The sequence below is a fragment of the Nanorana parkeri genome, unplaced genomic scaffold, assembly GCF_000935625.1.
Source record: "Nanorana parkeri isolate BGI_ZX_2015 unplaced genomic scaffold, ASM93562v1 scaffold1127, whole genome shotgun sequence".
In the NCBI taxonomy this organism is placed as follows: domain Eukaryota; kingdom Metazoa; phylum Chordata; class Amphibia; order Anura; family Dicroglossidae; genus Nanorana; species Nanorana parkeri.
The window spans coordinates 305,312-315,621 of record NW_017307395.1 but is presented as its reverse complement, the minus strand read 5'-3'; the positions used below and the strand labels follow the sequence as shown (position 1 = coordinate 315,621).

At 50.4% G+C, this 10,310-nt stretch overlaps 1 protein-coding gene across 3 annotated transcripts in view; it reads left to right on the top strand.

Moving 5' to 3' along the window:
* The first annotated feature begins 7,129 nt into the window (after positions 1–7,129).
* The window catches only part of SH2B1 (SH2B adaptor protein 1), a 19,325-nt gene continuing 16,144 nt past the window's right edge, over positions 7,130–10,310 (top strand). For all 3 annotated transcript variants that reach the window (XM_018568024.1, XM_018568023.1, XM_018568025.1), the window contains exon 1: positions 7,130–7,290. The gene's annotated coding sequence lies outside the window, so the exon portion shown is untranslated. The remainder of the gene's footprint in view (positions 7,291–10,310) is intronic.

Here is a 10,310-nt window from a genome sequence, read left to right as displayed (position 1 = left end):
TACCCCCTTTCCCTCTCCGCCTATTCCATAACACGGCGAGCGAAGTATTGGGAGGGCAGTTATGCTGACATGAGGGAGAGCCAGGAAAGGAAAATTACGGTAAGTATTTAATAACCAATTTTCCGTATTCCTGGCTCACCTCATGTCAGCATACCAATGGGATATGGCTAGAAATAAAACACGGGAGGGAATACTGGCAAAAAGAAGTTTCATTAGCTTTTAGAAGCTGCAGAAGAGAGAACAGATGCCCCAAAGGCTTTAACAGAAGAAACAGATACATTGACTTTGTAATGCTTGGTGAAGGTGTTGGGAGAGGCCCAACTTGCTGCCCTGCAGACAATCTCCGCCGGGACCTTCGCATAGGCTGCCCAAGACGTAGCCAGTGCCACTGATCTTGTAGAGTGAGCCCTTATCGCCTGCGGAGGGGGAAGACCCGCTGCCTTGTAGGAAATGGCTCTGACCACCCAAGTAGATAAGATTCTGGTTGAGGAGGCCGCACATTTTCTGGGACCTCCAGGGAGAATGAATAATTTGTCCGTAGAACGTCAAGTCTCTGTTCTAAGTAAGTTTGTTGACAGAAATTGCTCCACGTCCAACCTCTTAAGATATGCCTCTTCCGAAGAAAGATCCTTATCCTGAAGGAGCGGGAGGACAGACTCCCAGTTGAAATGAACTACAGAAGAGACTTTCGGCAAGAAAGATGGAACAGGTCGCAACACCACCCGGTCTTGGAACATTTGACAGTAAGGTTCTTTACAAGAAAATGCTTGCAACTCCGAAACTCTTCTGGCTGAAACAACCGCTGTGATGAACACCGACAGAAGGGTAAGGATGTATAACAAGCAAGAAGACGGAGGATATAAAGGAGAGTCTGACATCATCTTCAGAACTAAGGGGAAATCCCATTTTGGAAACAGTGGCTTTACTGGAGGTCTTTTCTTCATAGCGGCTAGCAAGAACTGTCTCACCATAGAGTGATTAGCCCATCGGCATTTAGTCAAGGTTGACAGGGCCGAAAATTGAACTTTCAGAGTGTTGTAACTCAGACCTGAGACAAGGGCTGACTGGAGGAAATCCAAGATGTTTGCTACCGTTGGATTATCTGAATCCCAAGTTCTTCCAGACGCCATGGCAAGAAACTTCTCCCAGACTCTATGATAAGTGCCTTTTGTGGAAGGCTTTGTGGCTCTCAATAGGGTTTCAACTACCGGTGCTGAAAGTTGTAACCTCTGCCTCTCAATCTGTATACCGTCAAATTCAAGCGTGCTACATTTGGGTGAAGATGTTCGCTCTGGAGGAGAAGATCTCTCTTCAAAGGCAAGGGTTTTGGAGGCTCAATCAATATCTCAAAGAGTAGCGGAAACCATGGCCTCTTTGGCCACCCAGGGAGCACTGCGATATCATGGACTCCCTCGTTGTCTATTTTTCGAAGCGTTCGAAGGATCAACGGAATTGGTGGAAACACATACACACTGCTGAACCGCTGCGGGAGAGACAGAGCACCCTGACAGAGAGCCTTCTGACAAAAGTAGCAGGTGTAGAAGAGTGGAAGCTGAGCATTGTATCTGGATGCCATCAGATCCATCAGTGGGACACCCCATTCCTGGAATTGCTAGGCAAGTGATGCTACCATTGGTCTCTTTTAAAGATACTATGGACAGAGTAGAATTTGATCTTAAAAAGATTTATTCTACTGCAGGGGCAACCTGCAGACCAGCAGTGGCACTAGCTTCGGTAAGCCGGGCTATGAGAGTGTAGATTTCTATGGTGGAGGAAGCTCTCCTCTCCGGTGACTCAAGAGAATCTACAGTTGAGTCCTTAGGTGACTTGGAGATGGCGTCGGATTTTGTGGCTGAGGCTTCAGCGGCTCTAGTACGGCTTTCGGCTAGTACTAATCCTGGCTCAACCTGTCCGGCATAAGATCCTCTGTTCCTGGAAGATAAGAAGCTGTTAGAGCCTGAAGGTGTTGTTCCACCCAAGGAAGCAGGACTAAAGCAATCAGGGGCGTAACTAGAAATCACAGGGCCCCTCCACTTCACTGCTGATCCCCGGTATCCTCTTCTGGGCCCCGGCCTCCTCCTCCGGGCCCCGGCTTCCTCCTCCACGGCCGAGGGCGCCAGTCTCCTCCGCAGCAGCCGGGTCTCGTCCTCCACGTATACTCCTGAGCCCCTCGCCCCCATGACCGGGCCCCCCTCTGCCCCGGGCCCCATAGCGACCGCGTGGGTCGCTATGGTGGTAGTTACGCCACTGGAAGCAATCTTCAGAAGGGAAAGGTTTTTAGTTCCTCCCTGCCGAACGACATAAGATATTGCCGTCTTGTTGCCTACGTGGAGTTTCATATGACGACCCATGACCATATGACGAAAGGTCTCCAGAGCTTGGAATGCCGCATGCAATTCGAATGCATTCCAGTGACCTGGCATCCAAGTCAGCCACTTGGCCGGAACCTGGTGACCCAAGCAATGGGCTCCCCATCCTTTTAGGCCAGCATTGGATGTAATTGTGATTCAGTCTCCAGGCTGGAGATCTTTGCCCTCTGCTAAATTCCGCAGATTGCGCCATCATCTCAAACTGTTCCTGACCATCCACGGCAGGAAAATCGACTAGGACAATGATTTCTTGTCCCACTGATGAACGAACGAGTATTGGATGTGTCGCATGTGCCAATGAGCCCAGTGCACTGCTGGAATCGAAGAAGAAAGAATTCCCAGAAAACTGAGGCAAGTCCTTGCAGTGCAACCTGATGATCTCATCACTACCCTGTTTCCCCGACAAGAAGACCTACCCCGAAAGAAAAAACCTAGTACTATTTTTGGGAATTACTAAAATATAAGACCTACACCGAAAATAAGACCTAGTTGTGACCAGCCCCAGGGCCGGTGGTGGCATAAGGGGGAACTTGAAGAGCCGTGGGAGAATCAGCGGTGCCAATGAAGCCAGCGCTAGAGGAAGCGAGGCGGCAGCGCAGGGAGCAGAGCCGCGTAAGCCGATGCCTCCTCTATAGCGCCGGCTCCTGTCACAGGCGGAGTGATACCAAATGCACTCCGCCTGTGAGGAATCGATAGTGAAAGTGCGCTTCACTCATTCTGGTCAGCGATTGGTTAGCAAATTGCTCTTGGAAAGGTACGGCACCCCTGATTGCCCTGATCACCATATTTTTGTTCATGAATAAGTGCGGAGTGTTGTACATTAAAAAAAAAATAAGAACTACCCCGAAAATAAGACCTAGTGTGTTTTTTTGAGCCCCAAAAAATATAAGACAGTGTCTTATTTTCGGGGAAACACGGTAGGTCGGCCAAGCGGATGACTCAATGGATCTTCTCTCTTGGAAGAATTTGTTTCCATGCCCTTGAGTGGAATATCATACCTAGGTATTCTAGAGTCTGTGCTGGCACAAGCTGGCTCTTCTGCCAATTCGCCAGCCAGCCATATTTTTGAAAACTTTTCAACACCAACTGTCCGTGCTGCAGAATCTGTTGTCGCGACTGGGCCAGCAAAAGGATGTCATCCAGATAATGGTATATGCTTTTTCCACTTCAATCTCAAAAGAGCAATGAGGGTCACAAAGACCTTTGAGAAAGTTCTCGGAGCTGACGACAGGCCAAATGGAAGGCAACATGATCTCGTCCCACCGCAAACCTTAAAAAGGCCTGATAGGTGTCCGCAATTGGCATATAGAGGTAAGCGTCTCTCAACTCTACTGTAAGCATCCAAGCAAAAAGTTTTCTTTAGCTCTTGGCGCTAATGGCTGCCAGCTGGACAATCCACTTGCTGTTGCTCACTCAAAGTTTTCAACAGTTTATCACAGTTTTTTTACACAGACTTGAGGGGCTGCTCATCCAAGGCACAACCGCAAGGTGCACGGGTGCAAGGTGAAAATCCGCAGACAACCGCAAGGTGCACGGCCAGCCTCAGAGAGGTTTTCGTGAGGAGGTGAGGACGGTCAGGATGGTGAGGAGATGAGGACGGTCAGGTCATAATAGCAAAACCTCTCTGAGGCTGGCCGTGCACCTTGCGGATGTGGGGGCATGTGGGGACCCCCTCAACTGTGGGTTGTGACCCACTTTTGGGTCACGACCCACAGTTTGAGAACCACTGTTCTATAGTAACGCAGCAGATCACTGTGCAGAATGAGGTCTCATGTTAAAGAAGAACTCAAGGATGTGCCCCTCCGCGCGGGCTAACTGCTAGTTTTGGTCTAGGGCAGGGGTAGGCAACCTTCGGCCCTCCAGCTGTGGTGTAACTACGACTCCCATCATGCATCTGCTTCTGGGAGTCATGCCTGTGGCTGTCAGAATCTTTCACTGCCTCATGGGACTTGTAGTTCCACCATAGCTGGAGTTTGCCTACAGTTGCTCTAAGGCGTATCGCATACACTCTAGAGTCCTCCTCAGGCCACTCATGTAACTTCCGATACCAGCTGTCATCGTGACAGTAAATGTCCTACTCTGTGATTGATAGCTGCCCCCAGCAGCCAATGCAGCTTGGATCGGCAATGGCAGCTCTTCCCCGGCCGCGTCTGATAAAACTGACACAATGTTTCCCTCTGCTACTGGACGGCCACCCACACAGCTCGAATCTCCTGCTGAACTGACCCACATTCTCTCCATGGGTGGCCCTGTCAGCACCACCCAGGTTGGCGGACTTCAAAAGAGTCGTGAGAAAAATTATTTGCAGGAGATGACCCAAAGGGGAGATTTTTCTTTACTTCCTGTCCTGCAGATGCAGAAGGAAATTAGAGGAAATCTCTCCAAGGTGAACAGAATTCCTATGTTAAAGAGTTGTCACAGGAACGGGTGTCACCACAAGAGGGTTTCCCCCTCACCTTTTCCTCTGGTGACAACTCAGAATTTTTGGATTTCCCCTCTGTTTTTTTTTGTCCCCCCCCGAGACCGCCGCTGGGCCGATGGGATCTCAGCAGCCCCAAAGCCGTCACTCTATTGCAGGGGTGGGCAACTCTGGCCCTCCAACTGTTGTGGAACTATAAGTCCCATGAGGCATTGCAAGTCACAGTTACAGGCTTGTTGGGATTCGTAGTTAAAGCACAGCTGGAGGGATGGAGTTGGCCACTTCATGCTCTATAGAATTCCCCTTTTATATATATACATTTTTGGAATGTGTTGCCTTTGATTACATCTGGTCCATACATATTAGAATGTTGGTTTACCTCTCACAGAGATCACAGTACTGACAATGCCTTCTTCTGATTTCCTCTCCAGAAGGATGACACCATCTTTGTTCAGGCATCATCCAAGGTCAGAGTCTACTTCTACTGGAATGAGATGACATAGAGATGACACAATTATGTAAATCCCAGTGTCTGATCACAAATGTCTGACACAGATCAGTCTCTTCTGCAGCCTTGTTACTCACCCAAGTCACAATGTTGCAGTCTGATCACTGGGGGAGGGGAGACTGAGGAAATGCTCCCACCTGCCTGCAGCAGACTGATGACATCATCTTAGCCAAGGCAGAGACTGGAGCCCCAAGGTTGGCTTCATATTGATAAAATGATCATGTTGCAGTATATTCTGGTATCAGGAATTTATTTATTGCTGGCTTGTATAGGTACTAGGGTTCATTTTAAATTTTAAAAAAAATGATGCCAGTCTCTGTGGACACATGGTGATAACACATGACTAATGTATCATAGATGATGACACTGAATGGTTGCATTTGGTCCAAAATAGTCAAATGATGACTCTGAAAGGTTGCTGTTTATAGACAGCAGATCACGTGACCATGATTGTCCATTATGCGGGATAGATAATGATGCATGAAATGACTAGATGGTCGTATATTTTATACATCACAGAGAGGAGATGGCAGTGAATGTTTTGCAGCAGTCACACGATCAAACCGATCGTTAATATACAGCAGGGGTGGCATGAGACACATGACAGTGAATGGCTGCGGTGTGCTCACCATAATAGGTGCCGTTCACGTATTGGCCGCTGCGCGGCGGTGGCGCTGCTGCGGACGGTACGGGCCCTCATGTGCTTTCTCGGTGTCGGTGTGAGACGCTCTTGCTTTGTTTACATGCTTCCTCGCTGGTGCTGGCGGTGACGTCACGTAGACTGCGCAGGCGTGCTAGTGGCGAGGCCGCAGCCCCAGGGACGCGACTGGACTGAGTCAGTCAACAAGAGGGACCGGGGATCAGCGGAGGGCGGGCCCTGTTTGTGTGTGTGATTGTCCCGAGCCTGGGACGGAAACCGGACCTACAAGCTGACAGGAGGAGCGCGGCTCCTGACTGACTGGAGACCAGCACTGTCACTGGTGGGGCCCTGACAGGGGCCAGGCATCACTGTCACTGAGGGTCTCCACCGTCACTGAGAGACCTAGTTAGGGCCTAGACAGCTCTGAGGGGCCCTAACAGAAGCTAAGTCATCCACCTGGGCCCCAATTTCGAGCCCACACATCACTATAACAGGGGCACCCACTCAGAAGCCCTCACATTACTGTCACAGGGGGCCCTTCATAGGAGCCCAGCCTTCACTGTCACAAGGGCTCCTTCATATGAGCCCACCAGTCACAGCAGCCCCTAAGTAGAGACCACCTGTCACAGGGGCCCCTTTGTAGGAGCCCACACGTTACTGTCACAGGGGGACCTTTATAAAAGCCCACCTGCCACTGTCACAGGGCCCCTCCTTAAGAGCCCACCCTTCACAGGGACCCCATTATAGGAGCCCACACATCACTGTCACGTGACTATACACAGTTTTGCAGACCAGCCATTACTCTCAATAGGGGCCCCTCATATATTTGGAATACTGTTACAAGGGCCCCTCCTGGGAGCCGACTAGTCACTGTCTGGTAGGCCCCTATCTGGAGTCTAGCAATTGTTGTCACTGGGTCTGGAGCCCTCCTGTCACACGGAGCTCCACTGGGGTGCTGACACATTACTGTTATTGGGATCTTCATTGGGAAGCCGTCTATTACTGTTCTAGGGGAAGCTGACTGATAATATAGGGTGGAGCCTCGTTCTTAGTGTTCCCCCGGGGAACGTGGACCACACATCGAAGTCCCCCCCTCCGTGCAACTGCCTCCCGCGACTCATCTCACAATATCTTCATTCACCTCGCTCGGCCCTTAAATGTCTTGACGTTGCCCACCCGCCGCCGAACCCCAAAACTAGCTGGACGCACCCACAGCTTCACCAAGTGAGCGGTCAAGCAGAAAGGCTGGGGCCACAACCCAGGAGAATCACACAGAGCCAAGGGCCACATCCCGGGGGCCCTGTGCATAGAGGACCCGGGACAGGATGGGCAGAAGCGAAAGGGATCCCAAGAGGTATTTCTGTTCTTTTTGTCTTTTTTTTTCACAATTGGTTCTATGCGCTGAGATTTCTCTGGACATTGTGTCATAATATACGTACAAGAGGCGGACAGAATAACGGAGACCAGTAACAGTATCAAGGAGCTGGGAACACGTGATCACTTGTGGAGGCTCATGAATTTGTTGTGACGTGTCCACTTCAGTTGGAGGGTGTACTTTTGTAGCACTTAAAATGGAAGTTTAAATTGATTATATTTGCCCTTCCTGCCCCTTCAGCCCCCCCATCCCTCTGGAGAGCCCTCAGCCCCCCCATCCCTCTGGAGAGCCCTCAGCCCCCCCATCCCTCTGGAGAGCCCTCAGCCCCCCAATCTCTCTCGAGAGCTGGCGGATCGGAGCGGGGAGGGGGGAATCCAGCCCCTCCCCTGTCACGGGAGAGAGCCGTGACAGGATCGAGAGGTGAGCGAACCCGGTATGTGTTCGCTCACCTCCCGATCTACTGAGCCGACCTGTGACAGTCTCATTGTCACATGTCGGCTAGAACTATGAGGTGACTGAAAAGCACCCCCCTCATAGTTCTCCTTTAAGTGCTCTTCCGCCACCTTTGATGAGCGTCACCTTGTGACCTTTGCTCCCTTGTTGCTGTTTAATATAATGTAATCATTTTTTGACTTGCATGAAATCTGTATTTCTTTTTTTCCCTCACCGCACAGACGCAATCTAATCTCTACGTTTTCCATATGAAATATGTAATCGGTGACACATACAGGTCATCGGGGCTACTCTGGATCTCTGCAAATTGCATCACACGGACACATTGACGTGCTGCATGGAGCGCCTCTATTGTAGCCCCGTGTCCCTGTTGCGGGAGGTTTACCTTCACTTCCTGATCAGTGACTTGTACCACCAGGAGAGCAAGTGATGGAAATCCCCCCCCCCCCCCCCCATGGAGCACAGGCCCCCCCATACAAAAATGTCACATTATATAACCCTTCCCATTCTCTCCAGTACAATAAAATACAAAGGCTGACGTTCCACTTTAGAAAAACAAAAGAAAAACAATACCCGGGCAGCAGACCAGTTTTAACGGAGAACTCCAGGGGAACTTTTTATTAACCCTTAACAGTAGGGCTACCCCCGCACTGCAAAGGGTTAAGTGCCCGTTTTGGTCTTGGTACAAATATAATGAAGTTAAACTCGCCCGATCCTTGGAACCAGCTTGTACTTTAATGTCCTACTACTAAGAGACAGCCTACTTCATCAGGGCTGAGGGCTCTGGAGAGCAGTACTGAGGCAGGGTGTTGTGATGGTTCCAGGAAGCTATGTACAGCACTCTCCTGTCCCCTCCCACCAGCCGTGATCTGCCTGCATTGCACAGAGACCCAGTGATGATATCACTGAGTCTAAAATAAGAACAGAAAGGTTTTTCTTGAAAACTTCTGTTAGTAAAATGATTTGGGGAGCATGAAGGGCAAATATAAGCAGATCAAACTCCCATTTTACATGCCACCAAAGTACCCAGTGATGACATTGCTGGGGAGGGATGCACCGATACTGGTTTTTCGGTATCTAATACTGATATTTATCTTTCGGTGCTCGCTGATACCAAGTACCGATACTTCTACTAGCATTGAGCCGGCTTCCCAGGCAATCTGGAAACCGGGCGGCGTGTCATTACCTGCTGCATTGCTTCCTGATTGCCTGGGAAGCCAGCTCCATGCTGATTGGTCTGCTTCCCAGCCAATCAGCATGGAGCCAACATCCTGGCCAATCAGGGAGATGGGTCATTACCTGCCACCCGGCTTCCTCATTGGCCGGCAAGTCAGCTCGATGCTGAGGGGCCAGGAAGTCGGCTTCCCAGCCAATCAGCATGCAGCCAGCTTCATGGCCAATCAGGAAGGCGGGTCATTACCTTCTGCCAGGCTTTCTGATTGGCCGAGAAGTCAGCTCCATGCTGTTTGACCGGCTCGATGCCAATTGGCCGCGAAGGCGGCTTCCCTGCCGATCAACATGGAGCCGGCTTCCTGGCCAATCAGGAAGCTGGGCGGTGAGTCATTACCTGCCGGCCGGCTTCCTAGTTTGCCGGCTCCGTGTTCCCTCACGGTACTGGCTGTCGGGGGAAATCTCCCTCGGTATCGGGAGTAAGTATCAGAGCATTTAAGTGAGTACTCGCCCAAATACTCTTATCGGCACCAATACTAGTATCAGTGCTTCCCTATTGCTGGCTCTACAATAAGGCGCGAGAATGGAAATGTTTTAATGAAAGATTCTGTGATTGGTTAAAGGAGAACTATGGGGTCAGTGTTTTTCCCCATAGTTCTCCTCAGGGTAACGGGAGGACACAAACTAGCGTCCTCCCGTTACCCTAAGCTCAGTATACCGCGAGCTACAGCTTGCGGTATACTGAGACGCCGCACCTGGAGCGGATCCCGACTTAGATGACGGGATCCGCCCAGCTGCATGAGTGACAGCTGGCTCTGCCTATCTAGAGGCAGAGCCAGCTGTACCCGCCCCCTCCCCCGTCCGTTCCACCAGTCAGCGCTGGCGGATCGGGGAGGGGGGAATCCAGCCGTGACAGGATCGAGAGGCGAGCGAACCCGGTATGTGTTCGCTCACCTCCCGATCTACTGAGCCGACCTGTGACAGTCTCATTGTCACAGGTCGGCTAGAACTATGAGGTGAGTGGAAAGCACGCACCTCATAGTTCTCCTTTAAGGAAGGGCAATCTACCCGCAGATTACATTTCCATTCTAATTTTCTAAATGCCACAAAAGTTCACCCTGCAATTGGATCCAGTTTAGATTCAGTGATGACATCGTTGGATCGAGAATAAGGAATGTCATTAGAATGATGGAAAGGTTGTGCCTGGATATGTAGGCTGCATGCTGATAAAAGGGGAAAAGAAGAAACCAGGAAAGAGAAAAGCAGACACAGCCAGCCAATTAGCATTTCCAGGAATAGGAGAGGGGTGTGTGTGTGTGTGTGTGTGTGTGTGTGTGTGTGTGTGTGTGTGTGTGTGTGTACACAATATATTTTTT